The sequence below is a fragment of the Rana temporaria genome, chromosome 2 (genome assembly GCF_905171775.1).
Source record: "Rana temporaria chromosome 2, aRanTem1.1, whole genome shotgun sequence".
NCBI classification, from domain to species: Eukaryota; Metazoa; Chordata; class Amphibia; order Anura; family Ranidae; genus Rana; species Rana temporaria.
In genome coordinates this window covers 427,857,944-427,883,799 of record NC_053490.1, presented here as the reverse complement: position 1 = coordinate 427,883,799, position 25,856 = coordinate 427,857,944, and the positions used below count along the sequence as shown (strand labels likewise).

The 25,856-nt window shown below is 45.9% G+C and overlaps 1 protein-coding gene across 2 annotated transcripts in view; it reads right to left on the bottom strand.

The window, feature by feature from the left end:
• The window catches only part of APOO (apolipoprotein O), a 114,961-nt gene that overhangs the window by 11,702 nt on the left and 77,403 nt on the right, over nucleotides 1-25,856 (bottom strand). The window lies entirely within an intron of this gene.

Here is a 25,856-nt window from a genome sequence, read left to right as displayed (position 1 = left end):
CATTTTTTTTTTGGACTTTAAATAGTTTGTTTTAGCCAAGCTGGCCCATACAAACTACTTGCATTACTAACTGATGTGGCCAATGTGTGCGGTGTACTCAGGGCCGCCATCAGGGGGTACAGGCAGTACACCTATAAAGGGGCTGTGAAGGATGCTTCAGTGTAATTCTCCCTGCTTGTTTAAAACTATTGATATGTTAATGACCCTTCCTCAGCCAGCTCCCTATTTCAAAGAGTTAATTGACTCTCTTGTGTGTATTGTTCTAAATGTTAATTGATAAAGGAATGTGTCTGATCAGGTTAAACATAGCGGAGCCGAACCGGCTAGATACTGATTAGTTCAAAGAGATACCCTTATTTCACAGGATCTGTATTGAAGATCCCCCACTGTGTGAGGGGGGTGGAGATTGTCATTGTAACAGTTGTAACCACATATAAGCTCTGTGTTATACCCATTAAACGCTGTCTTGTTCTAGCAGTAAGCCTGGACTCATGTGTGGCTATTTGGGGCGATTCCATGGACTCCTACTTGTGGAGTATTGGGTGATTTTCGTTATGGGAAGAAGGGACTGTTTGATGGGGATATCATATCAATACCGTCACAGGGGCCCAGGTGGCTTCCCCCTTTTTTTAAATGGATTTTTTTTTTTCGTCAGCACCCAACCCCCCCCCCCCACCTCTAAGGGGCCCAGTAGTCCCCAGGGCCCCAAATAGCATTCCCCTTTTTTTTCTCCGTCAGCACCCAAAGCCCCACTGACCACTAAGGGGCCCGGTGGTCCCCAGGGCCCCGGATGGTATCCCCCTTTTTTTTTTTTCGTCAGTTTGAGCCTCTGTTGGGATTTTACTGCTCATTTCCTGCCCGTGAGCATTTCATTGCTAGAACAGGAAGTAAGTTAGACAGCAACTAAAACCACTGTCCAAAAAAACAACAAAACAAAAAAAAAAGTGTTGTCTTCAATAACACACCAAGGGCTTATTCATACATGCAGCAGTGCTCGCTGCTCCTCTAAAAAGCGATTTGCAGTGGATTTGTTTTCAGGGGCATTCGACAGGTGGTAAGGAGGTGGATATGTTGTCTCCTCACTGCCTAATTTACCCTACCTAATTAAACTTTTGCCGTGGCATGGATATAATCCTGAGCAACTGCATTGCTGTGTTTATATGTTATGTGGTCTCGAAGGGGGGGGGGGGGCAGTAAAACCACAGCTAAAAGTGCCGATTTAGGAACATAAAACAAAGACAATCTCAAGAAAACAAATGTATATAGTGTGCAGGGATAAGTGTGTTAACACCAAATTGGCAACAGACACAAAACAACAAAAAAAAAAAACAGAGCTTATAAAATAAAAGCAGCAATAGTCAATAGTGTACTTGCACTGCTGATTGTACAGCCATAACCAGATGAAATCAAGATCATTGTGACCAACTACTACTAGTTATATACCCTGACCTACATAACAAAATGTCCTTCACAGACATTTGGAGAAGCCATTCTTCTACATCACAGAACAAGGCCAGATGAATGTGACTACGTACTACCAGACCTAGATAAATGGGGGCCTTCATGGACATTTATAGCGGTATTTAAATCATAGATTAGACCAGTGTTTTTCAACTTTTATTAAGTTATGGCACACTTTAAAAAAAAGTATGGACAATCTCGAGGCACTCCATTTTAAAATGTAAAAAACAAAACAAATAGTTTTACATATATTGCAGCAACATCCACACACGTAAGAGGCTCAGTAATAGAAGCGATTTATTCTTTCAAAGCAAATATACTTTTACACACTGACATGGACTAGTATTCCAGCATTGCGGTTTCTCATTTTCTCGCCCCTATGCAGCCAACGTGACCCCAGAGCTGACAAAGAAGAGTGGGGGGGGGGGGTCAAACAAGTCTGCTGTGAAGGTGCCCAATGTCCTCTTTATGAACAAATCAGCGTTTTTTAGAATGCTGGCGGCTGGCCTGAATAGTTTTTTAATCAGATCGTCACCGCATCTGAGCACCAAAAACACTATTTAAAGCGGAGTTCCACCCAAAAGTGGAACATCCGCTTAAACCACTCCTCGTCCCCTTAACATGCCACATTTGGCATGTAATTTTTTTGGGGGGGGGTGGGGGGGGGAAGTGGGGGCTTCAGGAGGAGTGGGACATCCTGTCTCACTTCCTTCTTCCGCCCAGGCGATGCGTCATATCGCCTACGACGGCCCCTCCCTGTAGGTGATCGCCTGGGAGACGTGACAGGTCCCAGGCGATCGCCTGTCCAATCAGGCAGCGCAGCGCCACTCGCACATGCACAGTGAGTGCCAGGCCGTGAAGCCGAAAGCTGTCACGGCCCGGTACCCAGTTAGGATGGAGACGCCGGCGGAGGGGGGGGGGTTGAGGAGCGGAGCTCCGGGCGTCGCTGGACAGTGGAGCAGGTAAGTGTCTGTTCATTAAAAGCCAGCAGCTATGCTTTTTGTAGCTGTTGACTTTTAATAAACATAAAAAGTCTGGAAACTCCTCCCATCCATGTCTCCATGCTTTATTTTGATGGGAAATCACTTTGAAAAAACACCCCACTAGCATTTCTGGACATGGCCACCTTGAGTAAGGGCAAATGTTTCACATGGCATTCACTTCCTAGAATCTGTTTCTGAAGACAACTGGGATGTATGACATGATTTGCCTAGGCAAGATACCAGGAAGTAACTGAATAAATGTAAACAAAAGTTTAAAACACGTAAATATGATAGACTTCCCTATATGTTTACTAATGCTGGCAGCATAAGGATTACAAATAATCAATGTTGATTGGGAAAGTGAAGTTCCACTTTAGACCCCTTTCACACTGAGGAGTTTTTCAGGCGGTACAGCGCTAAAAATAGCACTGCTATACCACCCGAAAAACTCCTGCCCAACCTTCTCAATATGAAAGCCAGAGGGCTGAGGCGATCCGCTGGCAGGAGAGAAAAAAATCTCCTGCAAGCAGCATCTTTGGAGCGGCATGTGTACCGCTCCTTCCCATTTAAAACAATGGGAAACCGCGGTAATACCGCCCGCAATGCGCCTCTGCAGAGGCGCATTGCGGGCGGTATTAACCCTTTATCTACCGATAGCGGGGGTTAATACCGCACCGCTAGCGGCCGAATCCCGCGAAAATTCCGACGGTATAGAGCAGCTATTTTTAGCGGCGCTATACCGCCTCGTCGCCTCCCGCCCCAGTGTGAAAGGGGCCTTAAGGTTGTAAAGTTGCACAATGAAAACCTCTGGCTTTGTGTAACATAAGTGCAGGCTTGGTCGACCTTCTGGCTTGTATGCAACTTTTTAAGCAATTTGGGGTCATTTTGAGGCATTTTGCCAAGGCACCCCTGAAGAACCACAAAGAGGCTGGATTACACAGTTGTCCTGTCTGGAAGAAGTATACAATAATGCATATGAAACTGAAGTGATTTTCCACGGCTTCTTTTTTTTAGAGAGTTTTACGGCAGAAATGAAATAGGCTGCTGTCGCATTAATGTGAATGCAAGGACTCCACTGTCTTTCTTACTAAAAAAGTGGTAGTAAAGCACCTTATATAACAATAAAAAACAATCAATCATTCTACTTTATAACAAGGTTTAACTTTCCAGAAGTACTTCTTATCTTATGTGAGGAATATACAGAAATACCAGAGAAAGCTGATCTTCTAAACCCCCATAATCTGAGGACTTTCAGCTTGGATTTATTGTCACAACAAACCTCATGCGCCCTACCAATCCCAATCCCAAGTGCTGTTATCTCTAAGTACACCTACTCTGCTGGGTGCTCCAGGCTCTGTCATTATACAGAAAGATTGGCACTACAAGACATGCTGTACTATCCATGTATATAGCAATCAATCACTGTTCCCGAGTCTCAAAGAAAATCAAAGTATTATAAAACTCAAAAACAAAAATGCAATATATTGCAGTTTACCAATCCTTAATTCGTTTTGCACTCCTGTGAACCGTTTTCAGTGGAGAGTGGTCTGAAGTCCGCTCTCTGCTGATGTCACAGCCATCATTCGGGGCAGCGTGTCATCACGACTTTCCAAGTCGGGATCCGCCAGTTGCCCTGATTGATGGCAGTCTCAGCGTATGAGCGAGCCGCTGAGACAGCCTCTCCCCGCCCCTCCACTGCTCAGCAATCCAATGAGCCTGGGAAAAGCAGAGAGGAAAAAAGTTGACTGACAGTCAGCCTCTTTCCTCTCGGGGATCTGTGAGAACCGAGCCAGCGGCGATGTTCGGTGCCTCGGTTCTCAGTGTACATACGCCGGGGGACAGGTGGAGCATCGACCTGATGCTCCATCCACCGAGGTAAGTATGAATCAAAAAAACAAAACAAAACCCATACTTCTCTTTTAATGAGCGCGGTTTACAGCAATGTTTTTTTTCTTTTGGGATAAAGGTTTTACATAAATCAATAAAAGCTTACCAGTGTAAGTACCCCATCAGTGTTAAATGATTTTTCTCAACCGTCTAACTGCTACGTTTGCTGGACAGGCTGATCTGTTTAACCACTTCTTTACCGGGCCTATTCTGGCACTCCTCTCCTACGTGCAAAAAATCATAATCTTTTTGCTAGAAAATTACTCAAAACCCCCAAACACTATATATGTTTTTTTTAGCAGACACCCTAGGGCAGTGATGGCGAACCTTTTTAAGCCCGAGTGCCCAAACTGCAACGCAAAATCAACGTATTCATTCCAAAGTGCCAACATATACAGAACTTGATGAGCGTGGGATATGATGTCTGGGGGTGAACATGTGACACATCAGAAATCATTGTGTATTCACTATGTAGTCAGTGTTTTGTACAAGATCTAAAACTAGAACACATTTGACAAAAGTTACATTTTTTGGAAGCTGTCCTAGCATTGTGCAATCAAATTCCAGTATCACTATAATAACTATACATTAATATTCAATACACGCAAGTTGCATGACAGGTGTACTTTAAATTACTAGTTGTTCAGTAGAAGCACTGGCTGAATGATAAACAAATCCTGTTACAGGGGGTGACATGCAACCAGCAACTCTCCAATGCAGCAGAACTTCCCAGTCCCCCCATTCCCTGCTGGCACACATTATGCTCTTTGGTTAAGGCATGTTGAGATCTGTAGTTCTACTCCAGCTGAAGACATACTGGTTGCCCTGCATTGCTGTAGCAGAAGACTACTTAGAAAATCTCTCATTCCTGACCATCTTCATAGACCTCAATGTCCAGGAAACATCCTTCTGAAAGTGAACATTCAAAGACAACTGTAGCAATGCTTTACCAATGGTTCACTCACAATGCCTGTGCAGTTCAATGCACGTCAAATGCAAACTTCCAGCAGCATCTCTACACCTCTAATGCCAGTGATTCTGGACTGTCTGTCATGTGACTCTGGTATCATGAAATACAGGGGGGTGTCAGGGACAAAAACTATATGTATTTACATCTCACACTGTACTGCAGTGATCTCTGCAAAATCTAGCAGGCATTCCCAGCCAGATAAACCTGAATAGCCAACACAAAGCATGAGACATCTGCTGTAACACAGACAGCATATAAACAACATTATTCTGACCATACAATTCCATATTTTGTGGCAATGTTGGGAACAAGAAGAAAAAAAAAGTCCCCAAGGAATAGATTCTATTTGAAGAGGCACAGTAACAGTGTACACAGCTAAACACATTTATTCCCCACACAGCATGTACACTTACTTTAACGATTGCCACAGCACTCCAATGCATCAGCCGACTCAGTCAGTTCCCGGGCATAAGAACGGCCTGTGATTGGGCAGCTTCAGTAGGCACCACCACGGCCCCCCCATTGGCTCAATTCCCACCACATGTTCCGCCTGCCATCCAACCCGGAGCAACCCTTCATCTCGTCCACGCCCCATCCTAGACACAGCCCCCCATTGGCTCAATCCCCACCACATGTTCCGTCTGCCATCCAACCCGGAGCAACCCTTCATCTCGTCCACGCCCATCCTAGACACATCATCCCTGGCTCCAGAGACTTATGGGAGATGTAGTTCTATGTGAAGGGGAGCTGTGGACACGATATACCGAGTCAGTACAGGATTTTCTCACGTGCCCACAGAGAGGGCTCGGCGTGACGGCTGTGGCACGCGTGCCACAGGTTCGCCATCACTGCCCTAGGGAATAAAATGGTGGTCATTGCATCTTTTTATCTCGCACAGTATTTGCGCAATAATTTTTCAAACATGAATTAACCTCTTGACAACCGAGGACGTCCTTGTGCAGTGATATCTGAATGATGCCTGCAGCTACAGAGCGAATCGGTCGGCGCTGGCTGGGAAGCATAGAGATGACTGGTGACCAGATGGTCACCAGTCATCTCTATGACCGTCGGAGGCCCGGAAGTAAACAAAGCCGCAATCGCTGCTGTCGGCCTGAGATCGGTGAATTTTTTTTCACGATCTCATGCTTGTAAGCCTGGAGGAGATATGTGGGTCTTATTGACCCCACATCTCTTCATTAAGAGGACCTGTCACACCTATCCCTGTTACAAGGGATGTTTACATTCCTTGTAATAGGAATAAAAGTGATCAAAAAAAAAAAAAAAATGTTAAAAAAAGGGTAAAAATAAAAAAAATTAAGTAAAATAAAAATACAATTAAAACATTTTTTAAACGCCCCTGTCCCCGGTAGCTCGCGTGCAGAGGCGAACACGCATGCAAGTCCCACCCACATATGTAAACGCCTTTCATGTGAGGTATGGTCGCGTGCGTTAGAGCATGTGCAACAATTCTAGCACTAGACGACCTCTGTAACTCAAAAATAGTAACCTGTAAAAAATGTTAAAGCGTCGCCTATGGAAATTTTTAAGTACCTAAGTTTGGCGCCATTCCATGAGTATGCGCAATTTTAAAGCGTGACATGTTAGGTATCTATTTACTCTGCGTAACATCATCTTTCACATTATACAAAAAAATGTGCCTAACTTTACTGTTTTGTTATTTTTTAATTCATGAAACTGTTTTTTTCCCCCAAAAAAAGGCGTTTGAAAAATTATTGCGCAAATACCGTGCGAGAAAAAAAAGTTGCAATGACTGCCATTTTATTCCCTATAGGGTGTCTGCTAAAAAAAATATATATAATGTTTGGGGGTTCGGATAAATTTTCTAGCAAACAAATTGTGATTTTTACATGAAGGAGAGAAGTGCCAAAATAGGCCCGGTTGTAAAGTGGTTAAAAAATATTAAAACATTAAAGTTAGCCCAATTTTTTTGCATAATGTGAAAGATGAAGTTACGCCGAGTAAATAGATACCCAACATGTCACCCTTCAAAATTGCACACGCTCGTGCAATGGCGCCAAACTTCGGTACTTAAAAATCATTATGGGCGACGCTTCAATTTTTTTTACTGGTTACATGTTCTGAGTTACAGAGGAGGGCTACAATTATTGCACTTGCTCTAACGTTCGCGGCGATACTTCACATGTGTGAACACCGTTTTCATATGTGGGCAGGACTTGCATATGTGTTCGCTTCTGCATGCGAGCACACAGGGACAGGGGCACTTTTAAAAAATAAATGTATTGTTAATTTTACTTTAAACTTTATACTTTGACACTTTAAAAAAATATATATATATAATTTGATCACTTTTATTCCTATTACAAGGAATGTAAACATCCCTTGTAACAGGAATAAGCATGACAGGTCCTCTTTACAGTGATATATGGGGTCAAAAAGACCCCACATCTCACCACTAGGCTGGGAAGCCTGAAATAATAATAATAAAAAAAAAAAAAAACATTCCTGGCGACGTTTTTTTAAATGCAGAGACCGGGTGTGACGACATAACATCGCGCCCGGCCTCCGAAAGATCATAGAGACTCCGGCGACCATCTGGTTCGCCAAAAATCTCTATGGTAGGCAGCCGGGGTCGGTTGATCTGTTCTCCGACTCACCGATCGCACAGGTGAGTCAGTAGAAGCACCGGAGGGCGGCGGGAGGGGGGGATATGTCCCCTCTCGCCACCTGTAAGAACGATCACGTAGCGGAACAGCCGCTATGATCGTTCTTACGGTGCACAGAATCGCCGGCTCTAAAAGATGATATCTGAATGATGCCTGTAGCTTCAGGCATCATTCAGATATCCCGGCTCAAAGTCAAGGACGTCCATCTGGTACGAAGTGGTTAAGGAAGTTGAAAAATACCAGACCTACTGGCAGGATTACCAGGTGAAGTAGAAAAAAAAAAAAAAAAAGGAAATGCAGTCTCCATATCCAAGAATTGTCAAGCTGCAGTGGCGTCACTAGGGTTGGTGTCACCCGGTGTGGTAAAACATGGTGTCACCCCCCCTCTGTCTAGGCTGCCCAGCACCAAGCAGGCAGCGCACGGGCATGGCGCGCACCCCAAACCAGCCCCTGTAAATGATAGTATAGGGCAGTATAGTGGCAGGTTAGGGTAGTATAGAGTGGTATAGTGGCAGGTTGGTGTAGTGGGGTGGTATAGGACAGGTTAAGGTGGTATAGGGCATGTTGGGGTGATATAGGGTAGTTTGGGGTGGTATAGGGCAAGTTAGGGTTGCATAGGGCAGGTTGGGGTGGTATAGGGCAAGTTAGGGTGGTACAGGGCAGGTTGGGGTGGTATAGTGCAAGTTAGGGTGGCATAGGGCAAGTTGGGATGGCATGGGAAAGGTTGGGATGGCATGGGAAAGGTTGGGGTGGCATTGGGCAGGTTGGGGTGGTATAGGGCAAGTTATGGTGGCATAGGGCAGATTGGGGTGGCACAGGGCAAGTTGTGGTGGCATGGGAAAGTTTGGGGTGGTACAGGGCAGGCTGGGGTGGTTCAGGGCAGGCTGTGTGGTACAGGGCAGGCTGGGGTGGTACAGGGCAGGCTGGGGTGGTACAGGGCAGGCTGGGGTGGTATAGGGCTGTTTGGGGTGGTACAGGGCAGGCTGGGGTGGTACAGGGCAGGCTGGGGTGGTACAGGGCAGGCTGGGATTGCACAGGGCAGGCTGGGCATGTCAGCTAAAAAAAAAACAAAAAAAACAAAAAAAAAAAAACAGGATGGTGTCTAGCGGGTGTCACCCGGTGCGGACCGCACCCCCCTCGCAACGCCTCTGGCAAGCTGCAATATATTACATTTTTGTTTTTGGGTTATAATACAAATTATTAGTAATGATGGTGACTAGGGTACTGCCGGTTACACAAAGATATCTGGATTGTACAGCTTTGGCAACACCAGACGTGTATATGTACATTGCAGGAAAAAAAAAATTCATGGTGCTTCCTCTATCAGCAGACCACATAACAGCTGGTGTATTGTCTTGCAGCAATCGTCAAGCCCTGGTTTACTCAGGTCACAAATAGTTGAACTTTGCACAAAATTTGTTTTCTTAGTAAATATGACGCGCTGACACAGAGGATCCAAAAGGTTGGCAATTATGCTGTGCTAATTGCCGCAAACATTTTCAAACGCGTCTATATTGTGTGGGCTGAATTCTACCTCAAATTAAAGCTGACCACACATGATCAGATTTGACATGCATCTCATCTGTTAGAAGAGCAGCTGTGTTGTGTAAGGGCCCATCTGACTGAACATTATCTAAATAGGTTGCTAAAGTAAGCCTTCTGTAATACAATAATGTAGGTAAACCAATAGTAGGTTGAACGTTTAGCTTGTAATATGTGTGGCCAGTTTAAGGCAGGACAGAAACAAAACGGTTAACTATTGTAATATATTAATGCGTATGGTTTTAGCTACCAAACAATGGGGTTGATTTACTAAAGGCAAATATACTGTGCACTGCAAGAGCACCTGCTTCAGAGCTTAAAGCGAGGGTTCACCCTAAAAAAAAATTCTAACATTACATTGAGCTCACATTTCCGACATTGACAGTATGCTGATCTTTTTTTTTTGCCGTACATACCGTTGTATCGTTATCCCCCCCCCCCCCGGCTTCCGGGTAGTGAATCCCGCGGGAGTGGGCATTCCTATGCACAGGCTAAGTGATTGACGTATGACAAAAGCTTCCCCTCCGGCGCATACGGCCGCGTCACGAGTTGCCAAAAGAAGCCGAACGTCGGTGCGCAGGCATAGAGCCGACTCGCAGTCCGGCTTCTTTCGGCAACTCGTGACGCGGCCGTATGCGCCGGAGGGAAGCTTTTGTCATACGTCAATCACTTAGCCTGTGCATAGGAATGCCCGCGGGATTCACTACCCAGGAGCCGGGGGGGGGGGGGGGTAACGATACAACGGTATGTACGGGAAAAATAAAAAAGATCAGCATACTGTCAATGTCGGAAATGTGAGCTCAATGTAATGTTAGAATTTTTTTTTTAGGGTGAACCCTTGCTTTAACCAGTTGGTAACCGCCCTATAGCCAAAATACGGCTACAGAGCGGTTCCTGTACTCTAGGAGGGCGTCAATGTACGTCCTCCCAGAGACTGCGTTGTGCGCGCCCGAGCGGGCGCGCACACGCCAATGGACGCGGCTCCTTACCACGTGATCGCGCGGTCCAATGACGGCGCGATCACATTTGTAAACAAACCCTGCGGCTGGGTCACATGCAGGTCATCTCTCTCCTCTCCTCACACCGTTGTAGCGTGAGAGGAGAGAGATTTTTTCAACCATAGTAAGTGCCAGCAGTGCCCAGCAATCCCCAGCAGTGCCCCATCTTTACCCCAGCAGTGCCATCTGTCCCCCAGGAAGTGCCATCTGTCCCCCAGGCAGTGCCATCTGTGCCCCAGGCAGTGCCATCTGTGCCCCAGGCAGTGCCATCTGTGCCCCACTAGTGCCATCTGTGCCCCACTAGTGCCATCTGTGCCCCACAAGTGCACCACCAGTGCCACCTGTCCTACACCAGTGAACACCAGTGCCACAAAAGTACCACAACACTGCCACATCAGTGCCACAACACTGCCACTTGTGCCCATAAGTGCCACCTGTGCCCATAAGTGCCACCTGTGCCCATAAGTGCCCACAAGTGCCGCCTGTGCCCACGAGTGCCGCCTGTGCCACACCAGTGCCGCCTGTGCTGCCTGTGCCACACCAGTGCCGCCTGTGCCACACCAGTGCCGCCTGTGCCACACCAGTGCCGCCTGTACCAAACCAGTGCCGCACCAGTGTCATCTGAGCCACACCAGTGTCATCTGAGCCACATCAGTGCCGCCTGTGCCCATCAGTGCCACCTGTGCCCATCAGTGCCGCCTGTGCCCATCAGTGCCACCTGTGCCACACCAGTGCCGCCTGAACCAAACCAGTGCCGCCTGTACCAAACCAGTGCCGCACCAGTGTCATCTGAGCCACACCAGTGTCATCTTTGCCACATCAGTGCCACCTGTTCCCATCAGTGCCACCTGTGCCCATCAGTGCCGCCTGTGCCCATGAGTGCCACCTGTGCCACACCAGTGCCGCCTGTACCAAACCAGTGCCGCCTGTACCAAACCAGTGCCGCCTGTACCAAACCAGTGCCGCACCAGTGTCATCTGAGCCACACCAGTGTCATCTGAGCCACATCAGTGCCGCCTGTGCCCATCAGTGCCGCCTGTGCCCATCAGTGCCACCTGTGCCCATCAGTGCTCATCTGCACCCCACCAGTGCTCATCTGCACCCCACCAGTGCTCATCTGCGCCCCACCAGTGCTCATCTGCACCCCACCAGTGCTCATCTGCACCCCACCAGTGCTCATCTGCACCCCACCAGTGCCATCTGTGCCCCACCAGTGCCATCTGTGCCCCACCAGTGCCATCTGTGCCCCACCAGTGCCACACCAGTTCCACCTGCACCACTGCAGTGACGCCTGTGCCCACCAGTGCCGCCTGCTAATCAGTGACCCCAGAGCCACAGCAGTGCAACCAGAGCCACACCAGTGCCACATTTGCCCATCAGTTACACCTGCGCTACTGCAGTGCCACTAGTGCCCACCAGTGTTCTGCAGTCCAGCCTCACTAGCCACCAGTATGGCAAAAAATTTTTTTACCACCGAGCAGGCCTTCCAGAAACTATGGGCGTCTGATGACAGCTGCGAGGAGTCTCTGTCCGATTCCGATTCGGCCTATGAGCCCGTAACAGGAAGCGGGTCTGATACTGATTCAGAGGAGGAACCTGTGCCTGTTAAAAGAAGGCGTTCTGGCGTGGAGCAGCCTACTACTAGTGCAGTGCCGTCCACCTCGCAAGCAGTGCCGTCCACCTCGCGAGCAGTGCCGTCCACCTCGCAAGCAGTGCCGTCCACCTCGCAAGCAGTGCCGTCCACCCCGCAAGCAGTGCCGTCCACCCCGCAAGCAGTGCCGTCCACCCCGCAAGCAGTGCCGTCCACCCCGCAAGCAGTGCCGTCCACCCCGCAAGCAGTGCCGTCCACCCCGCAAGCAGTGCCGTCCACCCCGCAAGCAGTGCCGTCCACCCCGCAAGCAGTGCCGTCCACCCCGCAAGCAGTGCCGTCCACCCCGCAAGCAGTGCCGTCCACCCCGCAAGCAGTGCAACAAAGGTCAGGCACCAGTAGGGTGTCCTCTCTGCCCCAAAGGGATAGGGGCCATGCCAGCCTTCCCTATGGCCTTCAAAACCCCCTGTGGCTGCCTTCGAATTCTGGAGCATCAAGTATCCCCCCTTTCACCGCCCAACCAGGTGTACAGGTGAACACCGATAATTTTGACACGATTGATTTTTTTCATTTAGTTTTTACAGACGAATTATTGTCATCTATTGTGGCCCAGTGCAATCTCTACGCTCAGCAATTTATTCTAAGCAACCCCGATTCCAGCTATGCCCGCCCCTTTCATTGGAGAGACCTGACCGTAGAGGAGTTTAAAATATTCTTAGGCCTGACCTTCAATATGGGTCTCTCAAAAAAAAACAAAGGGTACTCCTATTGATCTACCAAAGCCATCCACCACATGCCCGTCTTCTCATCCCGTATGCCCAGATCCCGATACTTCATGATTCTACGGTTCCTCCACTATAATGACAACACCCAGTGCCCTCCCCGAAATGACCCTGCTTTTGACAAATTATTTAAAATTCGGCCACTTCTAAAAAAAAAATCTGAAAAATTCCCCCAGTTATATACCCCTCAACAAAATATATCAATAGATGAGTCCCTTGTAAAATTCCACGGCAGGCTGGGCATCAAACAATTCATCCCAAGCAAAAGGGCCCGATATGGGGTGAAGATGTACAAACTGTGTGACCGAGACACGGGGTACATCTACTCCTTCATTGTTTACGAAGGGAAGGACTCCCAACTACATCCCCGCGAATGCCCCGAATACATCGGAACAAGTGGAAAAGTCGTCTGGGAGCTCATCTATCCACTACTTGGAAAAGGATACCACCTTTACGTGGACAATTTTTATACCAGCTTGCCCCTGTTTAGAAATCTTTACCGGAGAGACACCCCAGCATGTGGCACAGTGAGAATAAACAGAAAGGGCTTCCCCCAAAAATTGTTGAATCAGAAGCTGAGACGAGGAGAGACGACGTCTTTACGGAACCAGGAGCTATTGGCTGTCAAGTGGAGGGACAGACGAGATGTCCACATGCTCACCACCATCCACAATGACACCTACGTGGAAGTCCCCAAAAGAAGCGGCCCAGTGCAGAAACCATCTTGTGTCTACGACTACAATTTATTTATGGGTGGCGTAGACTTCAATGACCAGATGATTGAACCCTATCTTCCCTCCCGAAAATCCCGTCACTGGTATAAAAAAGTGTCCATTTACTTTTTCAGTTTGGCCTTCTATAACTCTTATGTTATCTACAAAAAAGCAACACAGAATCCCGTTCCATATCTACTCTACCAAGAAGACGTTATCACCGCCCTTTTGTTCCCTGAAATGCCACCAGACATTCTTCGCACTGATTGCGTGAGCAGACTTCACGAACGGCACTTTCCTGACAAAATCCCCCCCCGTCGAACAGGTGCAGCCCGTCAGAAGAAATGCCGGGTGTGCGCCAGAGGAGGAGTCAGAAGAGACACAACAGTTTATTGTCCCGATTGTCCCTCCCAACCAGGCCTCTGTTTAGGTGCATGTTTCCGCCGTTACCACACTATTGAAAATTATTAGGTAAACAAAATTCAAATTCCCTGTCATTTTCCTCCACACCCCTTATGCCACTGCACTCTACATACCTCTGCCTTCTCCGGAACCGACCCTGGACTGTTATACGACCACGATTTTGCCTAATGCTAAAAATACCTCTGCTTTCTCTGGAACTGACCCTGGCTTGTTATACGACCACTCTTTTGCCTAACCCTAAACTGTACCTACATTTGCCTGCTCTGGAATTGACCCTGGACTGTTTGACCACGTTTTTTGCCTGCTCCTTGGATTGATCTTTTACCCTGCTATGCTAGTGGGAACACAGGGGTCTCACACATGTGAGGGGCTCCAGAATTGTTTTTCTGGATGAAAAAACTAATTTTTTAGTTTTCTCATTCCCAGATTAGGGTCTGGTTGCCCGGAGGCTTCAAAGAGATTTGGGTGGGAGAAGCCTCTACCCCTGTCCCCATTCTTTCCTGGCCTTACTACCAGGACCAATGTTTTGGCACTGCTGGCTATGTACCGACTATGAACAATATTGCTGCCTGGACAATTCCATTCATTGTCGCTGACCACGTCCCTGCCTGCTGCCTGGATCAGGGCTCTCCTCCTGTGGACAATTGCACTACTAAAAACACAGGTAATCCTTTTTTTTTGTACCCATTACTCAGCAGAATGTATTTTAGGGTGTAATTCTTGGTATGTACATGCTGTGTTAGAAATATGAAGGGCCTTCAAAAATGTGATAGATTGTAAGGAAATTGGATGTGTAATTTGTGTCCCTACAACACCTGATGGTGCTTCTTGGATGTTGGGTCTCTATGTGGCCAGGCTGTGTAAAAGTCTCACACATGTGGTATCGCCATACTCAGGAGGAGCAGCAGAATATATTTTGGGGTGTAATTTTTGCTATGTACATGCTATGTGTTGGAAATATCCTATAAATGGACAACTTTGTGTAAAAAAAATGCGTTTTCATTTTTTTTCCACATTTTCCAAAAACATCTGCAAAAAAATGAACTGTTCAAAAGACTCATTATGCCTCATAGATTATACGTTGGGGTGTTAGCTTTCCAAAATGGGGTCACTTTGTGGGCGTTTCCATTGTCCTGGTGCTCCAGGGCCTTCAAAAGTGTAATAGGTGGTTGAGAGATTAGATGTGTAATTTATGCTCCTAGAATGCTTGAAGTTGCTACTTCGGTGTTGGGCCTCTGTATGTGGCCACGCTGTGTAAAAGTCTCACACATGTGGTATCGCCATACTCAGGAGGAGCAGCAGAATATATTTTGGGGTGTAATTTTTGCTATGTACATGCTATGTGTTGGAAATATCCTATAAATGGACAACTTTGTGTAAAAAAAATGCGTTTTCATTTTTTTTCCACATTTTCCAAAAACATCTGCAAAAAAATGAACTGCTCAAAAGACTCATTATGCCTCATAGATTATACGTTGGGGTGTTAGCTTTCCAAAATGGGGTCACTTTGTGGGCGTTTCCATTGTCCTGGTGCTCCAGGGCCTTCAAAAGTGTAATAGGTGGTTGAGAGATTAGATGTGCAATTTATGCTCCTAGAATGCTTGAAGTTGCTACTTCGGTGTTGGGCCTCTGTATGTGGCCACGCTGTGTAAAAGTCTCACACATGTGGTATCGCCATACTCAGGAGGAGCAGCAGAATATACATGCCATGTGAGAGAAATAACCTGTTATAATGACAATATTGGTATGAAAAAAAAAAAAAAAAAATCTTAATTTTGCAAAGAATTGTGGGAAAAAATGGCAACTTCAAAAAACTAACTATGACTCTTACTAACTACCTTGGAATGTCTACTTTCCAAAAAGGGGTCATTTGGGGGGTATTTGTACTTTATTGGCTTGTTAGGGTCTCAAGAAATGAGAGAAGCTGTCAGTACTTCAGGTGTGATCAAATTGTTCAATTTTCAGAAATTGGTACCAAAGCTTGTAGACCCTATAACTTTCACCCAGACTAAATAATATCCAAATTTTTTTTTTTTTTTTACCAAAAATATGTAGCAGTATGCATTTTAGGCCAAATGTATGAGGAAAATTACTTTTTTACAAAATGATATGATAGAAATGAAGAAAAATTCATTTTTTTACAAAATTTTCGTTCTTTTTTCATTAATAGCGGGAAAAAAAAAAACGCAGAGGTGATCAAATACCACCAAAAGAAAGCTCTATTTGTGGGAAAAAAAGGACAAAAATTTCATTTGGTTACAGTGTTGTATGACTGAGTTATTGTCATTCAAAACGTGAGAGCACCAAAAGCTGAAAATTGGTCTGGTTATTAAGGGTGTTTAAGTGCCCAGTTGTCAAGTGGTTAATAAATGCGATAAAGCTTCACTTTGCTAAGAATACCCAATCGCGTGCAAGGAAAATAAACAAAAACAGCATTTTTTCTTAAACATGATTGGACGATAGAAATCAGCAGAGCTTCCCCTCAGATCTAGAGCAACTTGCAGTGCACACTATTTGCCTTTAGTATATAATCCTTAACCCCTTGCTGACCGCTGCACGGTGATATACGTCGGCAGAATGGCACGGCTGGGCATATCAACTTACCTGTACATTGCCTTTAAGATGCAGCATTGTGGGCACGCGTGTGCCGTGAGCTCCATGAGTGTGATGGCGGGTCCCGCGTACTCGATGTCCGCCGGGAGTCCCACGGTCGTCTCACGGAGAGGAAGAACGGGGAAATGCTGATGTAAGCGAGCATTTCGCCCTTCTGCCTAGTGACAGGACACTGATCACCACTCCCTGTGATCGGGAGTGGAGATCAGTCTTGTGTCACACGTAGCATCGCCCCCACACAGTTAGAACACATCAATTTTTTTTTTATATATTTTTGGGGGATATTTATTATAGAAAAAAGTAAAAAATATATATATTTTTTTCCAAAATGGTTTCTTTTTTTTATTTATAGCGCCAAAAATTTAAACCGCAGTGGTGATCAAATCCCACCAAAACAAAGCTTTATTTGTGGGGAAAAAAGGAAGTAAATTTTGTTTGGGAGCCATGCCGTGCGACCGCACAATTGTCAGTTAAAGTGACGCAGTGCCGAATCGCTAAAAGTGCTCTGGTCTTTGGGCAGTCAAATGGTCCGGGGCTGAAGTGGTTAATATGTCATTCTGTTCAGTCAGTCTGAGTCCCACACCTCCTCCACACTATCACTCTCTGACTCCAGCCTGCTCATGCAAAAATTAATCAATATCATCAGGTCTGTCTAGTAAACAGAGAGACAACCCAAGAAGCTGCCACGCTGAACCAGTTTGTGTGATGTGGCAGATAAAGCAAGAATAGCTTTACAGAATAAAATATATAACAATTTTCAAGTAAAGTTCACATTCTGTTTATGCATTTCAGTTGTGTATTTTGTGACTTCAGGCTTAACACTGCTGATCAGACCAATTTCCACTAGGAAATTATGTGGGGCCAACTGAGTACACATACAGGTCATTCTCATAAAATTAGCATATTGTGATAAAGTTCATTATTTTCTGTAATGTACTGATAAACATTAGACTTTCATATATTTTAGATTCATTACACACAACTGAAGTAGTTCAAGCTTTTTTATTGTTTTAATATTGATGATTTTGGCATACAGCTCATGAAAACCCAAAATTCCTATCTCAAAAAATTAGCATATCATGAAAAGGTTCTCTAAACGAGCTCTTAACCTAATCATCTGAATCAACTAATTAACTCTAAACACCTGCAAAAAATTCCTGAGGCTTTTAAAAACTCCCAGCCTGGTTCATTACTCCAAACCGCAATCATGGGTAAGACTGCCGACCTGACTGCTGTCCAGAAGGCCATCATTGACACCCTCAAGCAAGAGGGTAAGACACAGAAAGAAATTTCTGAACGAATAGGCTGTTCCCAGAGTGCTGTATCAAGGCACCTCAGTGGGAAGTCTGTGGGAAGGAAAAAGTGTGGCAGAAAACGCTGCACGAGAAGAGGTGACCGGACCCTGAGGAAGATTGTGGAGAAGGACCAATTCCAGACCTTGGGGGACCTGCGGAAGCAGTGGACTGAGTCTGGAGTAGAAACATGCAGAGCCACCGTGTACAGGCGTGTGCAGGAAATGGGCTACAGGTGCCGCATTCCCCAGGTCAAGCCACTTTTGAACCAGAAGGCAGAAGCGCCTGAGCTGGGCTACAGAGAAGCAACACTGGACTGTTGCTCAGTGGTCCAAAGTACTTTTTTTGGATGAAAGCAAATTTTGCATGTCATTCGGTAATCAAGGTGCCAGAGTCTGGAGGAAGACTGGGGAGCGGGAAATGCCAAAATGCCTGAGGTCCAGTGTCAAGTACCCACAGTCAGTGATGGTCTGGGGTGCCATGTCAGCTGCTGGTCTTGGTCCACTGTGTTTTATCAAGGGCAGGGTGAATGCAGCTAGCTATCAGGAGATTTTGGAGCACTTCATGCTTCCATCTGCTGAAAAGCTTTATGGAGATGAAGATTTCCTTTTTCAGCACGACCTGGCACCTGCTCACAGTGCCAAAACCACTGGTAAATGGTTTACTGACCATGGTATTACTGTGCTCAATTGGCCTGCCAACTCTCCTGACCTGAACCCCATAGAGAATCTGTGGGATATTGGGAAGAGAAAGTTGAGAGACGCAAGACCCAACACTCTGGATGAGCTTAAGGCCGCTACCGAAGCATCCTGGGCCTCCATAACACCTCAGCCGTGCCACAGGCTGATTGCCTCCATGCCACGCCACATTGAAGCAGTCATTTCTGCAAGAGGATTCCTGACCAAGTATTGAGTGCATAACTGAACATAATTATTTGAAGGTTGACTTTTTTTTTATTAAAAACACTTTTCTTTTATTGGTCGGATGAAATATGCTAATTTTTTGAGATAGGAATTTTGGGTTTTCATGAGCTGTATGCCAAAATCATCAATATTAAAACAATAAAAAGGCTTGGACTACTTCAGTTGTGTGTAATGAATCTAAAATATATGAAAGTCTAATGTTTATCAGTACATTACAGAAAATAATGAACTTTATCACAATATGCTAATTTTTTGAGAATGACCTGTATATGCCGCGTACAGACGATCGGACATTCTGACAACAAAACCGTGGATTTTTTTCCGTCGGATGTTGGCTCAAACTTGTCTTGCATACACACGACCACACAAATGTTGTCGGCAATTGCGAACGTAAAGGAAAAAAACGGTGATGTATAAACGTACGACAAGCCGAGAAAAATTAAGTTCAATAGCCAGTGCGGCTCTTCTGCTTGATTCCGAGCATGCGTGGAATATTGTGCGTCGGAATTGTGTACGCACGGTCGGAATTTCCGACAAGTTTTGTTGTCGGAAAATTTGAGAACTAGCTCTCAAATTTTTGTTCTATATATTAATTTATTATTATTTCTACTTTATATACCCGGTAAGTAGGTCCACCCATACACATGTGTACCCCCTGCTTGCCGCACAGGACCTTGTCTGGTGGCGCCTGCCTCCCTTGCTTGCAGGGTTTTTAGGTAAGCGGCTGAGCCCTTGTTCCCCAATTTACTTATTGTAGTTTTTAAATGTTTTATCATTGACTGTTTGTTACCTTAATTTTAGACATGCTTCTGATGAAGCGGCTTATAGCCACGAAACTAGTCAAGATGATTGTCGTGACCCTCAACCCACTGTCCTTCTCCCCCTTTGGGGATTACTATATTGGTGTTGTGAATGGTCGTTATTATTTTAATTCTGTCCCCCTTGTTGTGTCTTATTGCTGATGTATTTAATAAAAATGTTTCTTTATATTTGTTATTGTACAGTTTATAATAATTTTACCAGTACCGTGATAGTCCAACTATGGCCCAACCCCCCCCCCCCCCTTTTGGTTCCTTGGTTTGGGGACCTTTGATCCAATTTTTCGATGTTCAAAATCAAATGGATGATGGTACGATTTATTAAAGTGGTCATGTATTTTTTACCTTCAGGAGGCTACATTTCAAATCTCAAATTTTTGTTGTCGGAAATTCCAACAGCAAATGTCCGATGGAGCCTACACACCGTCGGAATTTCCAACAACAAGCTCCCATCAAACATTTGTTGTCGGAAATTCCGAGAGTGTGTACGCGGCATAATAGTAGCAGAGGCCCTCTGATGAATAGCATGTCCCATAGATGGACACTCTATGATGATGGCTTACAGACTAAATAATTTAAGGAGCAAAATTTAACACATCTTTTATTTGCAGTTAGAAATCCCCTTGCCGCTCAAATCTACCGCTTGCCTCCCCAGTTCACAGGTAAATTAGGTGCAAAGCCTCAGAGAGCGTCCCCGCTCAGGAGTCCAAGAAGAGGCCACACACGGATAATGTCACTTCATGAAAGTGTATTCCAAAAACTGGTTTGCTGAAGGTCCCAGCCCATGGCCACTCCCCTCTAACATGTTTTACCTTTGTAGGGCTTAATCATGCAGGCAGGGGTTGCCACAGAGGGGAGATACTTATACAGCAATTAATAAAACAGATTCAACTATTAAATAGACTCAATAATAAGTAAATGGAATCTAGAAAGGAGAACGAGATACATATATTTGTACATAGCATGGTTTTCCCAACTATTTTTAGACTGGCTCCTGCAATAAAGTCCCGTACACACGATCGGACCTTTGTCTGACCAAAATCACATCGGAATTCCGACTGAATTCCATCGGAGTAAAAGAGAACATGTTCTCCATCTAAACTCTGATGGAATTCCTCTGAATTTCCGATGGGGCATATACACAGTCGGAATTTCCGATGGAAAATGTCCGTCTGACTTTTTCCATCGGAAATTCCAATCGTGTGTACGGGGCATTACTTGGCTTTTGTTGAGCCGGCAGGACTCACACCATGTATGGCCAGTTTTAGCCAGAATTAATTTTTGGATCATCTAAATAAACTTCTAGCTCGAGACATCCCCTTTAAAAAAAGTCTGAGCACTCTTTAATTCTAGTACAAACTAGCAATAGTAAACTGACTTTCTATGAAGAGGAGCATGGTCAAAATACAATTAGTATGTTGTCTGTGAGCAGATATAGATACAGAGAGTTCTTCATACTCAGATAAAATCTATTTGATGCTGCTAAAAAGGAAGATGAAATCATTTCAAGTGTACTTTTACAGAATCATGTGGGAAGGCTGACTCTGTGACAATGCAATTATATTTGGGAAAGGAAAACGCAGGTAAGGTTCAGTGTGTGAAAACATATTCTCCTTAATAGTAGTTCAGTATAGCCCATATGTTGACACTCTACGGCGATGGCTTACAGAATACCAAGTTATCTAAGAAGCACAAACTAACAGAAATTTTAGTTTGTTATAATAATTACAAAGTAGTACTGGAAAAATTCAAGATGGCATTCCAAAACATAATATTGTTAGATATCTGCTGTGAAAAGGTGAATTTGCACAGGTTCACTGATTAGACACAAAGGGGGATTCAGAAATCAGGAGAAGAGTGTTCAATGCTGCATCATTCTAATGCCCTTGGATGTATGCAACATATACAGTATCTCACAAAAGTGAGTACACCCCTCACATTTTTGTAAATATTTTATTCTATCTTTTCATGTGACAACACTGAAAAAAATTACACTTTGCTACAATGTAAAGTAGTGCGCATACAGCTTGTATAACAGTGTAAATGTGCTGTAACCTTATAATAACTCAACACACAGCCATTAATGTCTACTGCGACATTGCGACAAACAGATCAAAGACTTTTGACACTTTTTTGGAACCATTGGCATTTATACAGCGATCAGTGCTATAAAAATGCACTGATTACTGTGTAAATGTCACTGTTAGGTAATGGGTTAACACTAGGGGGCGACCAAGGGGTTAATTGTGTGTTCCCTCAGTGTGTTCTAACTGTGGGGGGAAAGGAATGAGTAGGAGAAGAGACATATAGTTTTTACTACTTAGTAGGAACAAACGCTATGGCTCCTCTTCCCTGACAGCACAGAGATTTGTGTGTTTACACACACAAATCCCCATGCTGGCGCTCGTGCACGCAATCGAGCGCGGCTGGCGGCAATCATGCCCGCTGGCCACGCGCATCAGGTCCCCGGCGTGCAGAAGGGCTGGTAAATACTAAGAGTCAGCCCAGCAGGGGCAGTGTGGCGTTCGGGTGGAAGCTGGAGATGGAGTGTTAGACTGTCGTGGCCTTTGAGGGAGTTCCCAGTCTGGGAAAGGGGGGTGACCTACAGGACCCTCTTGAAGACACAAAGAGGTGTCCTGGCCAGCATGCACGGAAGCAAGGAGAGGACAGTGGGAGAACACTGCCAGGAAAGTCTCCAGGAGGAGAAGAAACTGCCAAGAGGGCTTGTGAGTGACACACAGTCAAGAGGACTGGAAGGCACGCCTGAGAGGACTGGGATGAAGCAGTCAGGGATGAAGAGCCAGTCAGAAGGACTGTGGTGGCACAGGCAGGAGAAAGGGGCAGCTGCAGCCGGTAGGGCTGGCAGTGCCTGAACTGGTGGTACATCATAGAGGCCCACGGTCCCTGCCTACAAATGGCATTCATCCAGATTCAGCTGAGACAGTGCTGAATCGGAAAAAGAGATTTTTAATACAGCTTACCTGTAAAATCTTTTTCTTGGAGTACATCACGGGACACAGAGCGGCATTCATTACTATATGGGTTATATGGAGTACCTTCAGGTGATGGACACTGGCAATCTCAAACAGGAAATGCCCCTCCCTATATAACCCCCTCCCATAGGAGGAGTACCTCAGTTTTGTAGCAAGCAGTATGCCTCCCAAAATGGTCCTCAAAAGAGGGGTGGGAGCTCTGTGTCCCGTGATGTACTCCAAGAAAAAGATTTTACAGGTAAGCTGTATTAAAAATCTCTTTTTCTTTATCGTTACATCACGGGACACAGAGCGGCATTCATTACTATATGGGATGTCCCAAAGCAATGCTTACAATGAGGGGAGGGAGAACATCTCCAAGACAAAAGGATTTAATTTAGAGAAATACTCAAATCATAATAAATCCAACTTAGTTGAGAAAAATAATCTTAAATTTTAAATTTAACTCAAAAAGAGGAGCCCCCGGAATCCGAGGGTCTCAAACTGCAGCCTGCAGCACTGCCTGCCCAAAGGCTGTATCAGAATTCCTTCTTACGTCCAACTGGTAGAATTTTGTAAACGTGTGGACAGAAGACCAGGTTGCCGCCTTGCAAACTTGAGCCATAGAGATCTGGTGGTGTGCTGCCCAGGAGGCGCCCATGGCCCTAGTAGAATGAGCCTTTAATGATACTGGAGGAGGCAACCCTTTCAAGCCGTAGGCCTGAGTGATTAATTGCTTAATCCACCTAGAAATGGTGGAATTTGGAGCTGCCTGCCCCTTCTTGGGCCCATCTGGTAATATGAACAGCACATCTGTTTTCCGGATCTTCTTTGTAGCTTTAAGATAGGCCTTCATGGCCCTGACGATATCCAAGGTATGCAGCAACCCTTCCTTTCTGGAAGTAGGTTTAGGGAAGAAGGATGGTAATACCAAATCCTGGTTCAAATGAAAACTGGATATAACCTTCGGTAGGAAGGAAGGATGAGGGCGGAGAACGACCCTGTCCTTATGAAAAATAAGATATGGTTCCTTACAGGATAAGGCCGCCAGTTCCGATACTCTTCTTGCGCAAACTATGGCGACCAAAAATACTAACTTCCTTGTCAGTAAAACCAAAGGAATTTCAGCCAACGGCTCAAACGGTTGTTTCTGTAAACTTGACAGAACAAGGTTTAAATCCCACGGGCAAAGCGGGGATTTAACTGGAGGTTTAATACGTAAGACCCCTTGAAGGAAGGTCTTAACCAGCGAGTGGGTGGCCAGCGGCCGCTGAAACCACACTGACAGAGCAGAAATCTGTCCTTTGATTGTGCTTAATGCCAATCCTTTATCCACTCCTAGCTGGAGAAAACTTAAAACTCTATCAATGGTGAATTTGCGAGGAAGCCATAGCTTGGACTCACACCAGCCTACATAGGCCTTCCAGACCCTGTGATAAATCACCCTAGAGACCGGTTTCCTGGCTCTGATTAGGGTAGAGATTACTTTCTGAGACAGACCTCTACCCCTGAGAATCAGGGATTCAGCTTCCAGGCCGTCAAATTTAGATGCCGTAAGGCAGGGTGGAGGATCGGACCTTGCGATAGCAGGTCTGGCCGTAGAGGAAGAGTCCAAGGGTCTCCCACTACCATCTTTAGGATTAGTGAGTACCATGCCCTTCTGGGCCATGCTGGAGCTACCAGGATGACTGGTATGTGCTCCACCCTGATCCTGCGCAGCAGGCGGGGTAGTAACTGAAGCGGGGGAAACGCATAAAGAAGTTTGAACTGATGCCAAGGGCAAACCAGTGCATCGGTTCCGCAGGCCATCGGATCCCTTGAGCGGGACATGAACCTGTCTAGCTTCTTGTTGAGTCTCGATGCCATGACATCCACGTCCGGCACTCCCCATTTTTGGCAGAGTGCTTGAAAGATTTGTGGATGCAGAGACCATTCCCCCGGCCATAGAGTCTGGCGGCTTAAGAAGTCCGCCTGAAAGTTGTCCACTCCGGGAATGAATATTGCCGATATGCAGGGCACATGAGCCTCTGCCCATAGGAGAATCAAGCTCACCTCTCTCTGAGCGGCTTGACTCCTGGTTCCCCCTTGGTGATTTATGTATGCCACGGCCGTGGCATTGTCTGATTGAATTCTCACCGGGAACCCCTGCAATTTTGACGTCCAAGCCCTGAGGGCTAGTCGAGCAGCTCTGAGCTCCAAGATGTTGATGGGCAACTGCTCCTCTAGCTTTGCCCAAGTACCTTGGCGAGTGCAACCATCCAAAATTGCTCCCCAGCCTGTCAGGCTGGCGTCTGTGGTCACTATCTTCCAAGCCACTGGGCTGAAAGATCTCCCCTTCAGTAGGTTCTGAGGGTCTAACCACCAACACAGACTTTGTCGGACTCTTGATGAGAGCGGCAACGGGATATCCAAGGCCTGTGGCCTTCTGCTTCATGCTGACAGGATGGCTGCCTGCAGGATGCGAGTGTGACTCTGGGCGTATGGTACCGCCTCGAATGTGGCCACCATCTTGCCTAGTAACCTCATACATAGGCGAATAGTCGGTTCCTTTTTGCTTAGAACCAGTAGGATTAATTCCTTGATGGCTTTGACCTTCCTCAGAGGTAGAAACACTCTTTGTTGTTTTGTGTCTAATCTCATGCCGAGATATTCCAACTGCCTTGTGGGCAGGAAAGCTGACTTTTCTCGATTTAGGACCCAGCCGAACTTCTCGAGGTATTGGACCGTGAGGGCCACTGCTCGCTCCAAGCCGGGAGACGAGTGATCTATGACTAGGAGGTCGTCCAGGTATGCTAGGATCGTGACCCCTTGGATCCTTAGTTTGGCTAGGATTGGAGCTAGGACCTTCGTGAACACCCGGGGGGCCGTAGCCAACCCGAAGGGAAGCGCCACGAATTGGAAGTGATGCGAAGCCACCATGAAGCGTAGATATTTTTGACGTGGCTGATAAATTGGAACATGAAGGTAGGCATCCTTTATGTCTATGGACGCCATGAAGTCGTCCTTTTGGAGTGTGGCAGCTGCTGACCGCACGGATTCCATCCGAAATGAGCGGATCTTTAGGTATGCATTTACCATCTTTAGGTCCAAAATTGGCCTGACATCTCCATTGGATTTCGGGATGATGAATAGGTTGGAGTAGAAACCTAGCCCCTGTTCCAGGACTGGTACCTCTACTATTACTTCCTGGGAAAGTAGATGATTTAATGCCGACATTAATGCGGCTCCTTTCTCCGGATCGTTTGG